General features: G+C 42.3%; 1 protein-coding gene across 4 annotated transcripts in view; it reads left to right on the forward strand.

Annotated features, from left to right (window-relative positions):
- The first annotated feature begins 2,634 nt into the window (after positions 1-2,634).
- Positions 2,635-21,481, forward strand: part of fam49al (family with sequence similarity 49 member A, like) — a 36,213-nt gene continuing 17,366 nt past the window's right edge. Inside the window, exons 1-3 of one of the 4 annotated variants that reach the window (XM_051065589.1) lie at positions 2,638-2,961; positions 10,615-10,653; positions 18,033-18,123. The gene's annotated coding sequence lies outside the window, so the exon portion shown is untranslated. Of the gene's footprint in view, positions 2,962-10,614; positions 10,654-18,032; positions 18,124-19,221; positions 19,726-21,481 lie in introns of those variants that run through there. The other 3 variants (XM_018701441.2, XM_051065587.1, XM_018701440.2) reach the window with 3 other exon arrangements.

Consider the following 21,481-nt stretch of genomic DNA (forward strand, 5'->3'; position numbering starts at 1 on the left):
TGGAGTCTTTTCCAAAGAAAAGAAATTAGAACAGTGACAGCGATTGCATCAGTAAGACAGTGGGGGTCACGCAGTCACGAGTGTTTGAGCTGTCTGGTTGAAACACCCTGCAGAGAACACAGACCATCACGATTTAACCACTGAGTGAAACCATTTCTTTGTTGCTGAAGCCTCCAATTCAAGAATATCCTGGCAACCTGCAGGCTGCAGTAGCAGTGATCCGTCAGATAGATGCAACCCCATCGTCTCTTTTGTTTAATAGTTTATTATAGCAGTTTAACATTAGAGATATTAAAAAAACTTTTCCAAAGTAATGTTGGATAAGACAAACAGATTAGACCCATTGTGTAACTCATTAGTGTGGGTGGAGTTTGCGTAACACTGGTTTCAAGAGATACTTGAGATTTTCTGTCTGCATCAAAAAACATTTTTACCCGACTGAGGTGGGAAGCTCATTCCACATATGTAGGGCCAGATACAGAAGCTAAATACAACATCATAACAGACTGAGGTGTAGATCGTTATAATGAGTCTCACACCAGTTTTATAATAACCTCCCACTCAATGAGCCTCAGTGACTCAGTGAAAACCTCTCTGACGTAGCCTCTCCTCCAATCCTTCACCTCATCTGACTGACATCCGTCTGGAGGCAAACACTTGTCCCAGCATGTGTTACTGTAAACGTGTTAAATAGAAGGCCAGAGCACTCTCTCACCAATACAATATGATTTCCCACTGTTTTTTCCCTTCTTCTCTCCATCTTTGTGGCGCCCACAGTGCCAGCCAAAAGGGTGGTGTCAACCATTGCTGCATCTCTGTGATGGACTACAGATGATACAGGTACAATCTGAAGTCAAGTTAGAGTTAAACCCTTATGTCAGACCTTATTAGAATGTATGCGTAGAGACTATAATGCTCAGTATGGTATTGTTTGTCCCCCCCATAATAACATGTTATGGGCCATATTTAATTCATTCTTCTTACTTTTCTAACTTGCATTACATGATGATCTCAGTGGAATTAATAATGTATTATCACAGGGAAGTTGACATAAAACTGAAACTATGTTTAATGTTCTATCTTAAGACTGTTTAGTAATATGTTTGGTGATATGAAAGTCGCAGCAAGATCCACTTCTCAGGCACAACCACTAAAACAGGAAGACCCATATTTATTGTAAGACATTAAACGCTTTCGTCTGCTTTTAATTTATCTTTAGCAGGTCAGCAATTTAACAAATAACTACACAGATAGATGTATTTTCTGTTACTTCCTTATGACTGACTGAGGCCACATTGCTGCTTGTCTGTTGCCTATTTTACATGGCGTTAGTGCTTTGTTGACAGACACACCTCCATACTGATTGCTTGAAAGTCAAGTAGCAACATTTCTGTTGACGGGCCAAGCCAGAGTTCAGCTCACATGAAGTCTGTGTAAAACTTTTGGCATGATTTTCAGTGGGAGGGTGCAAGAGGCGAAGATAATTCTAAGGCACCTTAGAGTCTGATAGCCTCCGACTGCACACTCGCCATATTCAGACGACGTGTCCTCTTGTGCTCATTTGACCCATCAAATTAACAATGGCTGCAAAGAGAAGAGTTCATCAACTGGACTACCCTCTCTGTCTCCAAATACAGTCATATTAAAAGTCACCATGCTAAGCCAACCTGATTCTGCCTTAAAGCTGGAACTAGTACACACTGTAGTAGAGTATAGCATGGAAGCATTTGGTCTTCAGTCCTTTTACTCTGTTCCAGTCCCTCGGGTGGGCTGCCACACAGCACTGGTCTGAGTACAAGACCACCAGACAATAGACATCCAACCCCCTAGTCCCTACACACACACAGTGACAATTTAGCTATGGCTCATTTAACCATGCCCTTTCGTCCAGGCTGCGACCCTGAAGTAAGGATCCCTAATGAGAGTTTTCACTATATTCTCTCTGGAGGACAGAGAGGGAAGGAGGACACACACCGACACACACATGCATACAGTAGTCATTGTACCTGTTACAGTAAAAAAAATATCCATCATGTGCAGCGTCTCATAAATGTCAGCTCGTTTATGCTTATAGTCACTCTGTGCAGTTGGGTAAATATAAACACCTTCACACTCAAGCTGCTCATGACCACAAATAATATGAATTTCCTTCCTCTCTGCAGCACAGTAGCAAGTGGTGCTCAGCAGTCACCCACACAGTTTGCAAAAATACCCCGATGCACATCCTTACTCACCATGATTCACTTTCACACCGTGTGGACAAGAAAAGTCACTCTGCTGCTGAAACAATGTCAAACACAATACAACTCTGCACCACACTCACACACACACACACACACACACACACACACACACACAAACAGAACAGTGCCCCCTCCTCTTATTGCCAGCAGGCTAGTGGGAGATGTCAGTCAAAGGGGGAGGGGGTGTTGTGAGGACATGGTGAATGTGTGTGTGTGTGTGTGTGTGTGTGTGTGTATGGTGGGGGTCTTTGTGAGCGAGTGAGGTAGGAGGAGAAGGGGAGAGGGAGGGGGACATAGCGTTCTATTTCTCATAGACCAACAGCTGCTGTCTTTAGTGCAGAGAGAGAGAGAGAGAGAGAGAGAGTGAGAGAGAGAGAGAGAGAGAGCGAGAGGAAGAGGGAGGGCTGTGTGGCGTGAGGCAGTGCGTGTGCTCAGTGTTTAGGTGAATCCACAGCCCTCTGGCTCACAAGAATAAAGGATCCTCACAGAGGAAGAGAGAGAAAAGCAACATAGAGACTTTTTTCCTCTTTTTTCTGCATCCTTCGTCTCCCATTCTCTCACTAGCCACCAGCTCTTGGCATCTGCATTTTGTCTCCTTTTTTTGCCCTTTGTCCTTCTCTTTTGTTCCCTGCATCCATCTCTGCTTCACCTCGATCCAGAGAGAAGGAAGGAAGAGCAGAGTCAGAGGCATCATCCTCCCCTCCTGCACGCCCAGCCGGTAAGCTGAGCGAACACTCTTTTCTCTTCTTCTTCTGTTTTTTTAATCACTCACCATCACTCCATTCGTTTAGCGCTGATAGTAGAAGGGTTCCGGACAGTCCCACCCTGCATCTAAAAGAGAGAGGCTGCGAGCTGGAGAAGGAGGCTGAGGCGGACAGGATGGAGGATGGATGTGGGTTAGGCTCTAGATGGAGGCTGGTGGGTGACCAGTGATTTGTTTTAGTGGGGTTTTCAGCTGAGGGACGGTGCTGTTGCCTGTGGGTGGATAGACTGGATGTGGAGGACTAGCATGGCTCAGGATCCCGGGGGTGGGGAGGGAGCATTGAATTTGGCCTGGCCATATCAAAACCCTGTGGGGCTGGTCAACTGGGGCTTGTTCTTTTTCACTGCAGTGCTTAGCCAGAGCGGCACGGTCACTGCCACAGTCACACACACACACACACACACACCCCTCAGCAAGAATGTATTCCTCCTCTGTGTATTAGCAGGAATCCATCAGGACTACATGGAGCTCACAGATGCTCATGTGTTTTACTGTGTGTGTATTTTAAGTGATGGATGATGATTTGGTCACAGGACATATGTGACCTAGAACCATCACAGCACATGCATCATATATCACACTGATGCACTGGAGTGCTCCACTGTACACTGTGGGTAAATTGCATGTCAAACATGCCTCCCTAGTTTTTCAGCTCCATTATCATAAACGCATTACATCAGGAATTGTTAGCGTCAGTACAAAAGGTGCTCAGTTTTATACAGTGAGATAGGTGTTTGAGGTGTGAGTGTGCACGCTTGTGCAAAGCTGTCTCTGCAAACAGCCTGCTAAAAACAATAGCCCCAGATTACACTGCTGATCAGAAGGGGTGGGTGCGTGCGACTAGAGTGGAAAACAGGGAGGGGGGAAGGAAGGAGGGAGGGAGGGAGTGAGGAAAAAACTGAATGGAGGGATGAATGAATGAGGGCTAAGGCTTTTCAGGAGTTCTTTCAAATGTGAAAAAAAGAGATCTGGTGGAGGAAAAGGGGGTACATGAGGCTGCTGGATGGAGAGGGAGAACAGAAAGGGTGAAGCTACCCACCGTGCTACCATGTGACTCTGCAGGTCTTCTTTGTGTGTGCAGGAGGGAAGAGAATAAGAGAGAGATGCCGTGGATGGAGAGATGGATAAATAGAAAGACAGAGGGAGAAAGCTTGATGAAGTAGTGTGTGTGCAGGGGTGTGTGCAGTGCATGGGCAGGTGGGAGGGAGAGAGAAACAGACAGGAGAGGTGTGTAATTGAAAGATCTGGTCCCTGTCTATCCCTCCTGTAATCTAGTGACTCTGGTTATAATCCATATGAGTAGATTATCTGATGATTTACTGCCATGTTGACTTTGAGAGCACACACACACACACACACACACACACACACACACACACACACACACATACAGATATAAATCATACACATATATAAATATAACATATAAAAACATATAAATCACACACAATATGCTTGTATGTCTTATCATCATTGAATGCACAACATACTTATACTTCATCCATGTGCATATACAGACAATATATATACAAACACATTTATACAGGTGTATATACAGAACATATATACATTTAGATTTTGGTAGTCCAGAGTGAAATGTGCCAGATTTTCAGCATTTGACCCAATAAATGTAAATATATGTTCCTCTACATACAGTCATATATACTCATACAAATGCTATAGATATGCCTGTACTTTTCATCCGTAAATTTGTATGTAATACTGTATATTGCGTATCTATCAAAATGCCAATGTGTATCTGTGGAGAGAGAAAAAATATTTTGATTCTTATTATAATACATTACTGTCATTTCAAACATGCCTATGCACAGTGAGTGATATATATGGATTTTGATATACAGCTGTACACTGGTCAAAATATGTAGATTATAACCCATTTACATGAATAAACAGCAAGATGCACTGAAACAGCTAACATGTTTGCGCTCTAGTTCACGATTGTGTTAATCAATGTATATGTGTGTGCGTGTGTGTGTGTGTGTGTGTGTAGGGTTTTTTCCGGTCTGAGATGGAATGGTGGCTGCTGGTAATGGTATTTACTCCGCTGTTGCTAGGACACTCCCTTTGAACATTTTAACCGAGTCTTTTCATTGGCCCGCTGCGATGATGCAAGATTTCCTCACCCCAAATCTTTCCTGCGCGCCCATAGAAACATGCCCGTCTGTATTTCCTCCTCGCCCCTTCTCTGCCACTCTTTTGTCTCACACCACCCCCCTCCTCTTCTCTCTCTTTTTCTGTCTGTCAGTATCTCTCCTCATCCATTCTCTCTATTCATCTCACTTGCTCCGTCATTAACTCAAACATTCATTAATTCATCCCCAGATCTCAGTGCTTCTCTCCTTCCAAGCACCCTCAATCAGTCTTCATCACCTCTCTGTACATTCTGCCACTTCCTTCTCCCTCATCCAGTCAAAACGCTCACTGCAAAATGGTGTTGACAGCATGTGGCGCTGTCTTCCAGTGCCGCACAATCACTCTGTCCTGCTGTTTTGCAGAGGATTAGTGCTCTGTGTGTCTCACAATGTCCCATTTCCTCTGTCCATATGAGTTGCAGGGTCTTATTAGGCTGCCTTAGCATGTGTCAGGATTATCAGGTTTGACAAGGCAGAAGACAGGAATGGGGGTTGGGGTCTCGGGATCAAGGAGACACTCTTTATATCTTCTTCAATGTAATGTCTACACCACCTTATGTATTTCAGTCTTTTCTCCTCAGAAACATGTATAGTACAAACTGAGCTATGTGTTCATGTTATCACAGCAATTACCCCCATTTCACAGCTACACACCTTTCCACATGATGACATGAATCTCACACAGCAGAAGTGTGTAACCTTGTGGCTCCAGCAAGCCTGTTATTACGTGTTGAGGGACTGGGAATAGAGGATGGGGGTATATAAGGTTAGAAGGAAGAAAAAAAGGGAAAGCAGAGGGAGAAGGGAGGTAAAGATGGGCAATGTTCACCTTGTTTGCTGCCTCTCTCATTATTTGTCACTTTCGAGGAGGCACTGTCAACGCAACCCATCAGGTGTAATGATGTGTAATGATCTCATCCAGCCTTTCACTGAACCAGACATTGCTGAGGTCGCAGCAAAACCTCAACTGACACTCTATGAATAAGGCAGATGAGTGACACATTCAATGACACTAAAATGTCTGCAGCTACTACAAAGTGTCATGGTTCACGCCTGTAAAAGTGTTTGGTCAAAACATTTTGACACTGAAGATATTAATAGGACATCCTGAAAGAGCATCTTCAAACCTGAAGTGAAGAGTCAGTTTATAAATTAAAGACTTCTGCTGCTACCTGCATTGTTCTATGAAACACTGCATCATATCTCCCTGATATGATTTTAGAAAGGTTTCTACAGCTGTTTCACTTGCAAACTCAACATTGCCATAACCTCATTTGGTGGAAAACCGGTTGCTATTTAACCCTAAACCATCTTTGAACATCTGTACTTACTGTCAATGCTTGTTGAAAAGAGCAACAATGATTCTACAGTGGATTATTGCTCTTTTCTACTTAGAGAAGCTTATCAGACAGACTTTCATAATGAAGCCAGAAATGAGTGGATGGACAACCATGTTGCATTCAATCCTTTGATTAAAAAACGACATCCTCCATATGTTTATCCATGTGGCCCCATCGGTTTTCTCAAAAATTCCTGACAATCTGCATTTCATCTAAGCATTTCTAATCTTGTTGACTGGTCGACCCATCTGTCTAGCAGCAACATCTGCCATTCAAACATCTGTCACTTTAGCTTCCATGCTTGCTGTTGGTGTTCCTTTTGTTTTTATAGTGGAGTTCAGAGGTTGGATTGGACTAGTATTGTAATCAGGGCTTAAATCATTTAGGAATTTGGGATGTGATCTGTCTCTACCTGGTAATCTTGTGGTTTTTAATCCAGTATTGTCAGGAATTAGAGATTACTCCCTCAGAGCAGAGATGATCCTGCTAAAGAAACACAGGGAAGAGTGATGGAGGGTGCAGGGTGGTGAAGGCAGGTCCAGATATATGACACAGGAGGTTTTAGTTAGGCCAGAAGAATATTCAGTATATACAGCTTGTAGTGAAATTTAAAGAGAACTGGGAATGCTGCCTGTGCATAATTCAGTCATTGACATTTTGGGAATCAACGTCTGTTCGCTTTCTTGCAGGGACGTAGATGAAGTAGCCTAGATACCACTTGCATGTCTGTCCTTAAATATAAAGCTAGCAGCTTAGCACAAAGACTGGAGACCAGGGCAAAGAGCTAGCCTGGGTCTGTACAAAAGTAAGAAAATCTTGTCTACCAGCACCTTGAAATATCACCAACAGACGCCTGTTTCAGAAATTTTCTTCAAATCAGTATCTTTGATCAAAGAGGAATGAGGATCTTTTCAAGCTCACGACAGAACACTGGATTCAAGAAAGAATAATTTAAATCAACACTACCTAATTTTTGCTGCAACAGTGGTGTCTGAAACCACATAGGAAGCGCACTATGCTGGTGCATTACATTCTGCTGAGTTCTGCGTCCATCCAAAGTAATATTGAAGCTGTTATTTTAAGGTAAAATAGCTGCATAATGTTGCTTTAAAAGAAATTAAAATCCTCTGATTCTCCATTCCACATGTTTGAAGAGAAATGAAATCTGAGGACTTAACACTTGATTAAAAAGCTTGACTAACAAGTTTCGAAATGTGGGATTCTTTAATTTAACACATCTTTGAAGCAGCCCACTGAATCAGTGAGAAAATAGATTTAGGAGATGGCGTGATTTAATTCTCCATGACAGAGGAGCCAAGATCTGATAACTCTTCGATCATATTACCTAACTCTCAATGTTGGATGGCACTTGTGGAAACCACTGAAAAGTCCTATTAAACTCTGTTATCATCCTTGTTAGGGGTGTCTTGCTGAAGCTTTTTGAAATGTGTGATATTTCATCCAATGAGACACAGAAACAGGCCACAGTGAATGCTCTCCTGTTTCTGTGAGTCTACTTCTAACCAGACATGACTAGGCTTGTCTAACTCTCTTTTTTTATGGCAATAAAAAGGGAGAGGGCGAGTTCCCGGGTGTAATCATATTACCTTAGATCTGCTCTCTGAGGACTTCAAACAGTATCCTGGCCTGTTGTCTGTCGATCAGATCAATCGCTGTCCACTAATATCAATAAATAGTCCAAATGCCCTCCTTCTGGCCATATTTAAGATCAATATACCCAATTCAGTGGGAAGGTGAAGCCAATTTAGGCCAATGGAAGGCTAAAGAGAGCAGAGCGGAAGGAGTGGAAACGAGACAGTATTGCAATTAGTGTATAATAAGTGAAGAGGCAAATTATCTACTTTACGATGTTATCTCAATTGAGGCTCCAGCTCTCATAATAAGTTCTGCTGGGTAATATAACTGAGTGTTTGGTTACTGAGGCTAAAGGTAAATACACCTAAAGGAGACAATTTGTCTATCAGTGATGAATGAATGACACAGTATATTTTTTAATAAACCCATGATGGGAGGTATGTTTGATTATTCTGCTGAGCATGGTCTCAAAAACACAAAACAACAAAAAAGAGTTTGGAGCATGATGTCATTTTTTTGCATTTCCAAAAGAAAAAGTACAAAAGAGAAAACGCAAAGAACAGATTAAACTACGCATTTATCTACCTACTGTAAACTGCAATTGTTAGCAGGTCCAGCTAACTATCTTATTAACTATTTATCTATTACCTACAGTAGTTATGCACACATTAGCAGTAGCAGTAGTAATGCTAATGTGTGTAACTACCAAATCCATAGCAACATCATCAACAAACTACCTAATTTTATAGTCTTCTAACTTATGTTAGAAAAAGAACCTCACGACCAGAACATCTTTTGGGAAGTATTTTCCTATAGCATGGACTGAATGATGCCATCATCGTAGTCAACATCATAGTTTAGGCTAACATAACCAGTGTTAACAACTATTTTCATTGGAAAGTAGCTAAAGCCTGCAAAGGTCGCATAATGTTGCTAGATGATGTCACAGATAAAATATACCAAGAACAACTGTTATATCAGATGGCAAAATTGCCAGCTAGAATTTCTTCCTCTTGGTGAAATAGAAGACCTCTAAGACAAATGACTGAAAGTTTCAACTAGTAAATCTGTTGACATGTATCACTGCATATGAGTCGTGTCAGAATGGAAGGCTTGACAGACTTATCAACAGTAACAAAGGAGTTTGGGACGACTTCTTATTTCAATCACTGAATGTACTGCATGTACTGTATGTTCAGTCACTGTCTTTGTATGTTGCTATCTGTTTCTGTGTGTTTGTTAACGTGTGTATGCCAGATTTGCCATGAGCATGCTAGGATGCTGGCAACCATGCTTGTGTTCAGTGTTTGATCAGGCTTGAGAGACCATACACATAGACTCTATCTTTCCCCCTTTTTATGCACGTGAACACACACACATGCTCACTAATTAGTTCAGCTCAAGCCCATGTGGATTTATCTACTGTATATATAATTCTTTTTCCTTCAAACAACAAAGAAAGAATAAGCATGTAACTCAAAAATAAATCACTGGACAGAAATAAACCACAGTAACAGCCAAGATCTCAAACTCTCACACCAGGGATCCGTCAACACATCCCAAACTGACTCTTTTTTAGTTCATTCTCATCCTGTTCGATCAATTATTTTTTTCTCCTTGTCAGCTTGAGCCCATACCTTACATCGCAGCCAATTTCCTATATTTGAGAGCTGCTGCTGCTATCCTTCCCCTCCCTGTGGGACAGGGAATAGTGTAACACTGCATCCTCTGCCATGTGAGACACACTGCAGCACAGTATGATGGAGCATTGCCTCCGTCAAGGACACGCTGGCTCTTCCCGGTATATAGCGGGTAGACGACTTCAACACACAAAGCTGAATATAGATTCTAGGTCACGCTGGGGTCAGAGGTCACCCCATTCATTCATTCTCTGTGGTCATGTGCTGTGTCCGAGGGACTGAGACACATGCCGTGCCCCAATTCCACACTAGCTCTAGGAATAGTGTACAGTATGTACTGCAAACAAATTACCACAGTATAATCTTTTTACTCTTAAATATGAAAATCAGACTCAGTAACCCTTTTGTTTTGACTTTGATGTTTGCTAACGTCATTTTCAGTCAACATGGAAGCTTTCACATTGGTCACTAGGAGCAGTTAAAGTAACATTTTTCACACTGAAGCACTCAATTTAACAATTGTTCTATTTATAAGTTGACTTACAGCAAACTGTACAGCAGCACTGACCTTGTCCTTGCATGATGCCATTTTTGTGGCCATTTTTCTGCCACATTTTCTGTCTCTTTTACAGGAAAATTATGTCTCCACTCTTAATTCCACCTGCAAAGCTCTGATTGGCTCAGTTGTTGAAACAGCACAACACCAGGCCTACTGGAATGGCTGAAAAATCAGAGATATGGACTGTGTTACTGTTTTGTGGAACAGGGAAACTGGGCTGAAGCTGATAGTTGGGAGTGATTACTAATCAGGAGAAAAACCTTAAACTCATTGTAATTCATACCCTTCTCTCTCATGTCATGTTTTCTGTCTGTATCTAGGGACTGATTAAGAGAGAGGTCGAGGTATCAGGAGGAAGGGTAAGGAGGAATCCAATTTTCTGATCACTACACAAACAAAATGTATGATTGCCTTAAAGAGGAGAACATTGGCTGATGTGCATGCAGGTAAAGAAGTAGGCAGGGAAATGGACAGACAGAAGGACAGGCAGACAGACAATAACTGGACTGAAAGAGTGAAGGAGAGTTGAAGGAGAGAGGAGAATCACAAGACAGAGAGACGCCAGGGTGTTGAGTTCAAACTGCCTTTATGTACTGTTTTATAGTAGTCCTTGTCGCTCACTTGCTGTTTTACACTCTCTCTCTCTAACACACACACACTCACATAAACACACGTTTATTTCAATTTAATTAAAGTCAAACCAGCTCAGTGTAAATCAGATTAATCCAATTCGATGTCAGGTGAATGTGCACACACACAAACATCCTGTATATACACACATGATGCACACACAAATACAATTCAAACTTAATTTAAATCAGTTCAACTCAATTTTATTTTCATCCCAACGAACTTAACATCATTTGTAAACACACACACACATACACACACTGTCCTAACCCATAAAAATCAAGTGTGTAAGCAGTCTATCAGGGACAAAGAGTGACTGTCTGTACAGGCATACTGTACCTCGCCTCATTCTTTGTTTACAGATAGCAGGGGGTCAGGGAAGGACAGGGAAAGGGAGGGAGGGTGCAAAGACATCCACACATAATACACACATATACACAAACACACATCACAAGCCCCCTGTGAGTGCATGTAGACCCCTAAAAGCCTATAGTGTATGCCTTTGATAGCAGCTAATTGGCATCCCACATCACAAATAAAAAATAACAAGCGCTCCCTTTACATCCATCCATCCTCTGACAGCTGAAGCACAAAGAGGAAATTGCTCTTAAAATTGAAATCCACAGCTTTAATTTTTCCAACTCTGCTTTTCTAAGGTTCAAAACGCCCCTGAGCCAAACCGTGGTATTCAAATATTAATGGCTATATTAAATAAAAGGCATATATTAATCTCTGTGGTGGAGGAAAGAAAGAAAACACAGCACTGAAAATGAATTATATTACCAAGAATCTGTCGCTTTGACAAACAGGGTACTGTATATAACAAATCCAAATGCTTAATTCACATAAACCTTATCATATCTATACAGTAAAGAGACATTATCGCTTGGTTTTTATCCAACTCTAGAGCAAGTAAATGATTAAATCACTCAGTTGCTGCCCCAGTTCTTTATTTCACTTGAAAAATGACACTGAAGCATGTTACACAATAGAGATGGATTTGAGTACAGCTTAAACATGCCATACCGTTTCTCTCCCTCTCCCTCTCTCTCTGCCTCTCACTCCATCCTCCCTCTTTCTTTGTCAGCCATGCAGCACAGAATCACAATGCTCATTTGCAATCGCCCTTTCATGAGGCACCATGCGCTGCTCTAGACTCAGACTCAGCCAGTGTGTGTGTACATGTGTGTGTGTGTGTGTGTGTGTGTGTGTGTGTGAGAGAGAGAGAGAGAGAGAGAGAGAGAAGGAGAAGGGGGAGGGGTGATGCAGGAGAATCGTAACCTCCTCCTTCCATTTCATCTCTCTCTCTTTTGCTCTCTGCCACTCAATCCGTCGCTCTCACACTCAGCAACTCTACCCTTTCATTCTCCTTCCCTCCTCACCTCAGTGAGAGATGGCGGTATCTATAATTGTGTATGAATGTGTGTGTGTGTGTGTGTGTGTGCACCTGAGGCAAATTGGCTGAAGCATTCTATTGGCGGTCAGTCGTTAGCGATGGTCTAGTTGGGTCTGACACTGCCACTTCCCATTTTAATCATCAAACTGGCTCTTTGTCATCTTTCCTTTCCTTTCCTTTCCCTTCCCTTCCATGCCTCAGGGTGCTGGGGCCCCCTCGACCACATTCGGCATACGCCCCCATATAGTGGTTAGGGAACGGTTTGTTCCGATTTGGAAAAATCGCAGGGGTCTGGGCTCGGTCAGATCCAAATCGGCTTTCAGGGGAGAACCTTGGCTCTGAACGCACTCCCCCGGTTATTAAATTTTCAAAGTTTTGGGACAGTGTTCCCATTTGTCACAGTACCTTTTGTTGTCCACCAGATGGAGCATTTTTTGCTTGACAAACAATCATGACAAGTGGGACCAAATGGTTTGCACTGTATTCTCATGTGTCAAAAGTGTTCCCATTTGTCACCACCTGTGTCAAAAATGGTGCCATTTGTCACGGTCAAAATGTATACCAAATGTCACCGGCTGTACCTTGACATTTGGGGCAGGGCTCAGTGACTCATCTGCTGGGTCCCCACCTTCATTTCAGAGGAAGGGGACATTACAGGACACAGATGGGCTTTGTATGATTTTATTTAATATTTATATATATTAATCTTTATATATTTTATTGTTTTAAAAGGAAAAAAAACACAATTTTAAACATTTCTAGCACAATTTTATTTATTATTTATAATTGCATGATTTTAGCACTTATTCAAGCATTTATTTTGAGCACTTACTTTTTGCATTATTGGATGTTTTACTATGTCTTACAGGCATGCTTTATTATATTATGCATGTGCATTCTTTTATTTTTACCTATATATTTCTTGATAATCAGAGCCCCTGGAACAAATGAAACTCCCCTCACCTCAGCCACTTAAAAGGTGGGGACCACTGGATTGCCCCCAGTGTCACCCGACCAGCTAATAAAACACAGCCACGGCAACCCACCGGCCTTCAGTCAGAACCAATCCTGGTCTTGAACTCTATGCCAGTCAGGAGGCCAAGACCTGAACCACCACACTATTACCCATACTGGCCAAAAAAGCATCAGTCTGACCATTTCATTCCCTCCCTCCTACCCTTCGCATACATCTTCCCAACCCAATCTTGTAAGGCATAACCACCCATTTCACTCCGGTTCTGTCCTCACTCCTTCCACCCAAGGGAAAGTCTGAATCTGTAGGCCAGTGCACACAAACCCAATTCAGAACTCCCTTACCTGTTCCCCAACACGTTCCCTAATGTCCCAAAGTGTCCCAAATGTCAAAATTGTTCCCACTTGTCATTTGCCAATTTGTTCCCCTTTGTCAAATTGACAAATGGTTTGCACTATATCCGCACGTGTCAAAAGTGTTCCCATTTGTAACCACCCGTGTCAAAAATGGTTCAATTTGTCAAATGTATGCCAAATGTCATTGACCATACCTTGACATTTGGGGCAGGGCTCGGTGTTCCTGTTTGTCAAGGGGCCCAGGGAAAAGGCTCGTCTCTGTGACATTCCCTAACCCTAACCCATTCCCTAACACATTCCCTAACCCATCACACATTCTCTAACCCGTTCCCTAAAACATTCTTGTTCGCTAACCTGTTCCCTAACATGTTCCCTAACCCTAACCTGTTCCCTAACCCGTATCCATTCCCTAACCCGTTCCCTAACCCTAAGGAACTGGTATGTGTTCCTAAGGTACATGTTGGCTGTGGTAATTGTTTTACCAGTGGACATTACCTTGTTTTTGGGTTTGACCAATGAAATATGGGGATTGGAGTGTGGCACCCTGAATAAAGTTTGACAAGATGGGTTAGACAGAGTAACTGATACAGCAGAGTGATCATCAGACCAGTATAACCAGTCAGGTTTAAATGCATGTTTACCCTGGCCCTGCCTGTACCATTTCTCCTCAAAATCATTGTCAGTCTGTGTGTGTGCCTGTAGTGAGTGTTTTGGCCTCCTGTACCAGTGTGTTGTTGACAGAGTTGAATGCAGTGCCTAAAATTCACTGATAAGCATATATCAGGTCTTCTTTGCCTGATGCTGCTATTGATTTAGCATATCTGGCACTCATCTTTGGAATGAGGTTAATATCTTTTTGCCTAATCACTGACTCCATTGCTCTAGAATCTAACAAAAAAAGTGTTGTCTTGGCCTCGGACTGTGATTGTGTGTTTTGGCATTTTTCTGAATGCATTGTGTGTGTATTTTTGTGCTGTGAGCTCAGAACCTTTCCCTTCACCTGTTTCCTGTGTAGACTAGTGTTTGTCATAAATAGTTTGTCATTTGGGAACATGTAGGCCTCCATTGAAATGTATGCCAAATGTCACAAAAGAAGAGAATTATTTTCTCATATCTTGACATATAGCATACATTTCAATGGAGGCCATATGTTCCTGTTTGTCAAAATTCAGTTATGTTCAGTGTTGTCAAATGTCTGCCCTTTCCTTCCTTCCCTTTCTTTCCTTCCCTTTCCCACCTTCTCTTCTCCTCTCCTCTTCTCCTGCATGTGATCATCACCCACTTCCTTCTACCCTACATTAGCATGATATTACTTACATCAGTTTTTATAATATAAAATATGACAGCCCAAAATCTCTTTCTCTGCTAACTAAAAAGGAGATTAACTGAGCTTAGGTGGGTGTTTAGTTCACTCCACATCCACCCTCTTTTCCCCTCCTTTCTCTTAAAACACACATGTGAGCTGGTGATACAACACAGCCTCATGCACTCGTCTCTATCTTTAGGGAGAGTATGCAGAGAACAAAGGACAAAGGTAGCATATAAAAGACACAGTAACAGAGGAAGAGGTCAAAAGGGTGTGCAGTGAGAAGATGAGTGAATGAACAGCTGCATAAAAGACGAGCTTGGAGTGAACAGGGGGTGGAGAGAAGGGTGTGTCGAGGGAGCGGGCGAAAGGTTGAGAGAGAGTGAAAGAGACAGAGAAGAATTGAGGATAAGAATAATCACCAGTGGGTTTTTAAAGAAGAACCTGTTCAGCGAGCAGAACTAACACGAGCTGAGTACCTCAGACACTGAACAAAACCGACAGATGTCTGCACACAATGACTTTGTGATCTCTTTCCCCCTCAGACCTTCTGACTCTCTCACCATCTCTGTCTGAAACACATATCGGCTCTGAAGTCGCTGAAAAAGCAGCTACTATACATTTAAAGTCCGTCCCCTTCAGTTGGCTAGACTTCTCTATAAGTGTCTGCTCTCTGGAGACTCCAGCAGAGTAGTCTACGATTTGATTAGCATGACACTGATTCATGATGGGGCTCGTCAAGTGGCAGCACCAGTATCAAAATCTTCCTGGAATCTGATCGATGAGACTTCAAACATTTAAAGCATGAGGAAAAACAATATTAATACTGTATTCACACAGACTTGTGACAAATTAAAGGAAAACCAAAAAAATTTCGATATTTCCGTACAGGGCACAAGTGTTCACTAAATGATTTCATGGGTATGAAAATGATTTGAATCATACGCTGCCTTTAAAGCCACCAGATGGGAGAGGAAAGTGTTAGACAGCAATCTCCACCACCATCATAAAAACAAATGAGTCACCAAAACTACACCAAAAATCCAAGATGTTGTTTCTAAAGCTTTCAATCACACAATGTGGCTTTTTCTCAGCAGACTGAAATACTAATTGTCATGGAAATTGTTTAGTTGTATCCACATTGCTTATGTATGGAATGGTGGACACATGGTAACACATGGTAACATATAAACAACTAGTAATGTGGACCTTGTTGAGATTTTTTTTCTTGTCTAGCAGCTGTTCCAGTTTCTAATGTTATGAATGAATATTCAAACTTAGCATCTATTCTGGAGCCCTCGGGTGGAAAGAGATTGGCAAGAGAGATGATGCTGGTTAAAGCTTCTTGAACATGAAGATTTTTATGCTCTTTTGTGTCATACATAATCATAAACTGAATATCTTTGGATGCTGCTCTGTTGGTCATTTGAAGAAGTCACTGTGTGTTTAACATTAGTTAATAATTGTTATTTAGCCCTAGACTGAACTGTGCACTGATAAAAACTCTGTAGAATCAAAGTTTAAATGTGACTGAGATTAACTATATATGATCCATGTGTCTGCACGTCCATCTCAAAAATACATGCTGTATATGCACAGCAAGTGGAGACTGAAGCTTGTATATGGATCAGATTAAACAGTGCTGAGAAAGCAAACAGGTGGCGCAGAGCTCAAATGGCAAACTAAAGCACTCAACTAATTAACAGAATTGAAAATAGTAATCCATCAAAATGTGTAGTCAGGGCCCTGAAGCTGGAGTAAAATTAGATGCTCTCAATTTGATCTGGTAAAACAGTTACTGTCATGACAACAGCTGTGTGGAGCTGGTTTTACATTAATGGTTTGATGTACTGTAAAACAATCACTTTTCTGTGGTTTGAAACATGAGAAAATGACTTTATGATGGCATTTTATTGTTGACAGAGAATTCATGTTAGTTCAAAGGTCAAGGGTTAGAAGACTCAAACAAATAAAGTCAGACTCACTTAAAAGATTAAGTTCACTATAACTCTGTCCTTAAGTATTAACATGCCAAGTCTTAGTTCAAGTCTTCGCCTCTCTTGACCTCACTGTGTACCGGTGAAACGCTTGACCTTTGCCCTTTTACTCAGAGGAGAGATCAATAAGCATTAGGCAATTCCCTTGAATGGATCCTTTAGTCAAAACAAAACTCCCTATGTTAGGTAGAAGACATGTAATTCCAGGAGTGGACGGTGTAGTTTACAACCCCCACATGGAGGAAAGTCAATGCTTTGGTGTCCCACGCACTCACAAGATTAAGGGAAGTATAGTTCACCCATCTATCCATCCAATCCACACCTGATTGATAACACTGAACAGTACCCGACTATGCGTTGCCATGAGAATAAGAGGCTGTGTTTCCCTGGCAACTATTCTTTACAGGCCCCCGCCTCTCTCCTGTCTACACTCTCTGCTGATGAGATTCAATGATGCAAGGGCAGCAGCAGTAGTGTTAATAGTTACACCAGGCAGCGGGTAAGACGACGCTGTTGGGAGAGACGCAGAATGAATGAGATAAGATTAACACACAAAGAAGCACCTTCTACGTTCTTAGACTGATTTACTACAGCTTTTGGAGGAGCAACACAGATCATTTCAGGCTTAAGCTGTACATCCTTTGTTTCTTACCATGATCTATTAGTGCTTGTAACTGCTGTGTACATGTAGCACTCAAATGACACCACTCAACCATAAACTACCAATGGGTACAGAACAATTATATTGCAAATTAAAGAGGATTTTAGATGCAGTAGCAGGTCATATTTGGATGGATTAAGTCCCATTGCAAAGCTAGCTGAGTAAAATCATATTCTCAGTCTAAAAGGCTAATCAGGGCAAACTAATGCAATATCCTACTTCTGTTATTATTTTTAGCTCTTATGTTTATTTGCCCTTTGTGGCTATCTCTTTGTCCAAGCATGCTTTTCTTCGCCCTTGCTGACTCTCTGCATCTTAAAACCCAAAATCAACACTTTCCTCTACAATGTGCCACACACAAAGTTGAATTTTATGTTAATTTTCTCTTCTTTCTGTCTATCTGTCTGTCTCTTTGTCAGGTGGTGGGTGCTGATGCTGTAACCACTGTGTGGAGCTGACAAGCCCTGGTTGATGCAGTGAAGTGTTCCAGAGGGATAAACACAAGCGAAGGTAGGGAATGAAAAATAAGGAGTGGAAAAATGCAGAGGGAAAAAAATAGAACAACAGCTGAAAAATAAGGACACAGCAGAGAAACACCATATGGGCAAGTTGAGAAGAGGAGAGATGGATGGACAGTTTAGGAGTAAGGAAACAGCAATGGGTAGAGAGGAGAGATGAGAGCTGGTAGAGTGCAGTCACTGCACGGCTTTGTGTACAGTACAGCTACTGAATGGCTTTGATTCACAGGCCAGTGAATACCTAGTCAGCCAGTGTGTGACAGAAAGAGAGATCATTGTCTTTAGAGGCAGAGAGAAAGTGACACAGATGGAGAAAGGGAGTTCGGATGGCATTATTGGTGAGTTAATAGAGGTTAGCCTTGGCAAAGACGAGCAGCTCTGTTTCTGTGCTTACTAAATCCACACTACCGAGGCTCCTGGGCTGTAACAGGAGGAATCTTTCAGTAAGAGCTGAAAGGAGTCTGGGAGGCCTTGCTCTGCTGCTTGGCTTCCAGACTGGACCAGGTTTGCTTTTCAGCCGCCATGTGGGAGGCGAGTCGTGTCTTTATTAAGACTTGAGGAGCCCCTCGGTTTAGTTTCTCTTGCTGGACTACAGATGAGAGCTGTGTGCTGTGCAGTTGCATAAGAGAGGCACTTTGCTCCACTTTCACGCTGGCTGAGTACAAATATTGTGTGTGTTTGCGTGTAACAGAAACTGCAACCAGCGGCCACCAAACGCACTTCCTGATTCACAGAATGCCATGTCCTAATGACCAAACCGTCTGTTGTACACCCAATGCCTTTCGTGTAATGCACATTATGGATCCAATCTACACGTTTAAAAGCAGGTGTGTGTTTGCGTTGCCCAATCACCATTTCCATTCTGCCACTTAGAATTGTTTGCACCTGAGGGCCATCAGTGGGACCAAATAGCGCCATGACAGAAATGTGCTGTGACAAGACAAGGCCAGAGGAGCCGGGAGAGTGCTGCTGAGTGGTGAAATAGAGAAGTGAGGCAGAGAGGAGAGCTGGAGGGGATATTTTTGAGGAACCCATTCTGACGTCAGAAACTAAAAGAGAGAAGGAGTTTTCTCTATTTGCGTATGAATTGAAGAGAGACAGACACACACCAGGACAATACAGCCAGAGTGAAAAGACAGAAATGTATATAACATGAATATATCATACTGTGAGCTTTTTATACCAATGTTCTCACCTAGCAGTGTATCCTGTTCTACAAAGCTTGCATACAAAAAAAAAAAAAAAAAAACAGAGCAGAGAAGCATCTAGCACACACAGCGAATAGAGAAAACCACAGGCCTTTAAATAGATGACTGAAAAAGAGAAGTGTGAAGTGGACAGAGATACGCAGAGAGAGAACGGCAGAGGGAGAAAGAGCGAGAGCAGAAGTTTACATCAGTCTCAAAGAAAGGCAGAGAGTGGCAACCAGTGCTACCGCGGGACTCCATATATCGCTCAGAGCCGGGCTAACCTGGGATTTACTCACAGCAACAATTTCACAAAGCAGAGAGGGCGAGGACAGGAGGAGGAAGAGAGGACCGGGGAGAAGAGACTGAGGATAAAGGAAGAGGTGAAGCACTCACAGGAGAAGAGGGTAAGAAGAGAGAGGTGTGAGGGGCTCCCACTTGGTTTCTTTCCTGGTTTTAAGGTTCCACCGTATGAGCTGTGTCTTTGTGTGTTAACTGCACGTGCTCTTAAAGGCTGATATTTGCTCAAGTAGTAAAGCCTGATGCATCAGCTCAGTGCTAAGCAACTGACCCAGTGTGTGAGCAAGCTGGATGCTTTTTCCCCCCCCACATCTTGTGCTGAGATGAGCAGACGATATTACCAGGCCAACAGTATCCTGGCAACCATCAGCCGAGCTCTGCTCTCTGGATGGACCACATGCTGCTCCAGACTCGATGTATGTGTGTTTGTGTGTGTGTGTGTGTGTGTGTGTGTGTGTGTGTGTGTGTGTGTGTGTGTGTGTGTGGCCGGTGTGTGGCTACCGCTAACACACACCTATTCATATGTCAGAAAAGCTTTCATTGCTTCATACAAGGCTCCAATATGAATCTCAGCTTGACTTCACCTTTGCAATCACCTTGTCAGGCTGAAGATATGGATCTGTTATTCATATATTCATAACCTCAGTTCAGTGTATATCTTGGAGCAGGTGGTCTAGAAGTCAGGAGGAGACAGGGTGTGTTTTGCACCTTTGGACTAATGCTCATAGGTTACAGTAGTGACTCAGCATACAGCTCTCGTTCTCAGCCTCCCGACAAATTTTGTAGATGCAGTAGACATATAATACAGTAGATACATTACTTCTCTGAAAGAGAAACTGCTACTTTGGGGAATGTCAGCAAGCTGTCTCAGCGACTGGACAGTGTAACTCCATCCCTTCTTTATCTGTACCTCCAGTGCTGCATTGCAACATCCGTTCTTGCTGAGTAACAGTGAAAAGCCCAGGCTTTTTTTTTTTTTTTGCAGGACGGTGGCATCTCGTAAACATGCTAATGCCCCTCCATAAATCACTCTCGCAGGGAGAAACTGATAGGCCTCCGCTGTGTTCTAACATAGCACATAAACACATGAGGGTACGGCAGAGGAAGTGAAACTTGGCAGCTGCCTACCTTCTGCTACCGAAGTCCCTCTATGATTGAGAAGGGTGCCAGGCGGAGGATGATTAAGGGGGGAGGCTTTCATACTTGCACAGCTGAGAGTCATTTTTGAATATTGGATTCCACTTGGTTTTTGTGCTTATTGTCTCTTTTTATGCAACACACACACACACACACACACACACACACACACACACACACACATGTCCTTGTGTGACTTCTCAGTCCTCTCCCTTGCCAATCCCTTTATTCACCTTTCCTTTCCTTTCCTTTTCCAAGTCAACATTAGCATTAACAATTGTTTCCTTACCAAAAGTTTAAGCCGTTGTTGCGTTTACAAGACAAGAGGTTAGCCTCTTTGTTAGCCTCTCATGTAGGTAAGTAGGCTACACACTAAAGTGACTTACTATTGCAAAGCGCTATTATGAGACAGGACAGGGCTAGCTGGCTTGCAATAGAAGAAAAATTATATAAATGGAAGTAAAACAAGAGTTAACATTAGCATTACTTCTCTGAGACAGCTTGTATAAAATAATGAAGTTAGATGCAATACATCGATCTATAGCAGTGATAATGCTGCTAACGCTGGCTATGTAGACGCTGCAAAAACTTACATATAGCACCTTTACAGTTCTTATCTTATTCCATACTGTCTGACACATATTACATATATATTCTGTATCAGCTCTTTATTAATGTTTACACTGAGTGAAATATTTAAATTCAAGCCTCAGTGATATCGGCCAC

The sequence above is a fragment of the Lates calcarifer genome, linkage group LG3, assembly GCF_001640805.2.
Source record: "Lates calcarifer isolate ASB-BC8 linkage group LG3, TLL_Latcal_v3, whole genome shotgun sequence".
In the NCBI taxonomy this organism is placed as follows: Eukaryota; Metazoa; Chordata; class Actinopteri; family Centropomidae; genus Lates; species Lates calcarifer.